Below are 3,657 nucleotides of genomic sequence, written 5' to 3' on the forward strand. Positions count from 1 at the left end.
TGGAGACAGTCAAGTGGGGAAACAGGTTGTCCAAATAAGTCATGTGTCCATTCTTGAAGATCTTCAAGGCTCAGCTACACAAAGTTTTGTGTAACTTCATCTGGTCTAAGAGCTGATCCTGCTCCAAGCACAAGGTTGGAATAAATGGTTTCTTGAGGCCCTTTCCAAATTCAATCATATGATCCCATGAAAACATTCCCACCACTTCAGTGTGCAATTGCTACCTTATTTTATCTAGGCAATATGCTAATTCTATCTTTTATATTTCATGAAGGCATGTAGCTATGTGTATTTGTCACATCTAAGGTGTTTTCATTCATGAGATACCCTGTTTAATATTTTTTAGGGCAGGAATGGACACACAAGTAACTGGAAAGTAAAAAAAATAATATTTTTTAGTGAGCTTGTATGTATTACGTGTATGTACCAGTGCAATAACTGTAGAAGAAGGATCTGGGGGTCAGTCAGAAGAGATTAAAAAGTTAAAAAAATAGAGTGAAGCTCCAGATTGAAATACATTTCACATTCATGTGAAGCAACACAAGATTACAGTAAAAAATTGGCTTGTATTGCCAATAGTATCAATGTAAGTGTCTAAGTAATCTCTCACAGAAAATGGAGGGAAGCCTCTAAAACCCTGAAAAGCAAAGACCCCTACATGTTCCCAATTTAGTGAACAGGAATTTTCTGGACTATTTTCCTACATATGGCCATTTAAATACACATAACCTGCACATTAAAAGAGCCAGTTTAATTTCTGCAAGTTGACAACTTGGATTTTATGTGATATACATTTTAAAATTTGTAGAAAGACTAACAATTTCAAACAATGACTGTGTCATGTCACCAAGACCAATAGCTGATGCCATGAATAAAACATAGGTATTTTATGAGTATAATAGCTGAAAAGTAGACATAAATATTCCGAATCCGCTATATACCTACCAAGATGATTTTCTGATATTGATATTTTTTTTCTTCTGTATTGATGCATTTATAAGATAAGTCAGTAAGTACTCTCAGAATGTGCACCAGCTCTTTAGAAGCCATTAAAGCATATTGAACTAATGACCCATGGATAATCAAAGTGTCTCATCCGCTTAATGATGGATCCTTCATTCTACTTCCTTCGAACATATTGCATTTGATTTTCCTTTTGGTAATAAAAAGTGGACATTAATTATCTCAAATGCTATAAAAACCCTATTGAAGGCCTGCATTATAAAAATATTATTTTTATTGTGTTTTGATTGTCTTTGAAGATTTTGTTAAAATAAGTACCATTCTTTTCCTAATTTGTTTTAAGAACCTGCTACTTTGTCCAAGTATAGTTCAGTAATAAATACTTGAGTTACAAATTTTTTCATCTTTTAGTTCACTGTCACCATCATTATTGAAATAGCAACCTCATGTCTGCATTCAAGGCAAAATAAATCCTTGTTGGGGAAGATGTAAGAAAAATAGAGATGTTTCCTTCAAATCCCGACTTTCAAAAATATTGTTCACTAGCAAAAATATTTAAGAATGGTTGCTGCATAGGATGTTCAGATGTATTGGTAGAACACCTGATGATAATCAAACAGACCTCTTCTTCTGTGCAGTTTCTAAAGTTAATCAACAGCAAATCATCTACCTGATTAGTCTCATACCAAAAAAAAAAAAAGACAAACCCACAGAAAGTAAAACAAAACCAAAGAAACAAAAAACCAACCAAACATACATACACACAGAAGCCCAAACAAACTAAAAACGCACTGCCATAGATCTGAAGAAAAAAAATACCAAAGGTGGAATGAAAGAAACTTAACAGATGGACAATGAAATACTTGTGACTATTCCTGGATTACACAGAATATTTGTTGCAGAATCAAGGAATCTAAATTTCAAATATATTTTGTTACCCAAGCAACCAGCTCTCTGTGGCTAAACAATTGAAACTTACATATCTATGACTCTGTGAAAAATGTTAAGTGATATCATCACAGTTTTTATGTTAGCATCGGTTTTTTTCCCATTGCTTCCCAGTACAGGAACGCTAAAAGGAAAAATTAGCATGCAACTAAAGCATTTAAGAAACATTTCTGACTCTGAATATTCAAACCTGTTATCCAAAATGGTAGTAGAACAATGAAGACCATATGGAATCTGGTTCTGACTTTTCTAACTTGTTGCTTTGCCTCCTTCTACTTCAAACTTCACATTTAATTTCTTGGAGAATGTATGGGGACATTGTTATGGTAAACTGTCAGCATCTGGAGTCCTTCAGGGAAAAAAATATTATGTTTATATTAATGGTTTTCTTTTTCTAATTTCAAGGGGTTGTCCATATTGCTACATTACTACATTTCATGATTATAATAAAACTTTCCTGGTAAATAACTGGATAATAAATATTATTTCTCTCACCTCCGCCTAAGCCTATATGATAAAGTTTCTGGATGACACCATGAAATTTTCTGCTTCTGTGTATTACCTCCATATTTTAGATAGGTGTCAAACCTATTTTATAATGGGAAATGGCTAGTTGTGATGACTCTTTCCAGATTTTTTTCAACAATGAATCCTTGGTCTTGCTACCCCTGCAGTTCAACAGCACTGAATCTGTTAAGTCCTAAAATTGTGCCACAAAGCCTATCTGTTTATCCAGCTTTTCTCCAAGGGGGTTGGTTAAAGAGCCATAAAATTTTGCCTGTGGCAAATCAATCTGCTTTCCTCAATATCTACAGTACGTCTTACTCTCCCCCCCTTTTCCTTGAGGGACAAAGGGACAAATTCAGGAATGCTGTGACATCTGAAGTAGCTTATGTTCTTTGCTAAAGAAATTGTCAAGACTTTGTAACATAACCAGTCTAGATGACATATTTGCTTAACAAAAAAAAAAAAAAAAAAAAAAAAAAAAAGCAGATTGTGGTTTTGTATTGTTAAATTTCTGACCTTTGCTGATATTTATCCCTGAATGAAAATTTGATTTAGTATTTCTGCTCAAATTTATCAAATTTCTCACTGAAAAACAATCTGTTTTAATGGAAAAAAAGAGTACCTTTTTCCTGCAATGGTTGTTTGTCTTCTTTAAGGATTTTTAAACATTCTTTTTACTCCAGAAAGTTTCTAAGCATGATTCACTTGCCTAAGTGTTGAGAAAAACTGGAAACTTCAATCCCAGTCCCAGTTCAAAAATCATGTGTGTTTGCTATATTAACCAGCTAATACAGGAGAAATACAGGTGAACAGTTTAAAAAAGTGGAGATAAGAACATAGCTCCCAGGAGCAGCATCCTTGTATCCCATCTGAATATAAACAGCATCAATTTTTATTTCAATTCTTATAGTCTGCTAGTTATTGTATTAAACATCAAGACTCATGCATGGATTCTGAATCCCTGCAGATGAAAGATAAGAAGTCAAACAAGTTCCTATGGAGATCTGTTGGATACTGCTGAATTATAACAAAATTCTTTTATTGAGGTACTTAAACTGTTGATTTTTTTAACTTAGACATCAAAAAATTTAAACAGGATTATGCATGAATAATACTGTAGTTAATGGGAATTATACTGCAAAGAAACTGGATTTTCTCTTTCCTTCATGCAAGGAGAACAGAAATCTCCATATTTCTGTGTTTGTGGATCTGTGCTTTCTTCAGAATAAGCCTCAAGTC

This window comes from Anomalospiza imberbis, chromosome 2 (genome assembly GCF_031753505.1).
Source record: "Anomalospiza imberbis isolate Cuckoo-Finch-1a 21T00152 chromosome 2, ASM3175350v1, whole genome shotgun sequence".
Taxonomy (NCBI): domain Eukaryota; kingdom Metazoa; phylum Chordata; class Aves; order Passeriformes; family Viduidae; genus Anomalospiza; species Anomalospiza imberbis.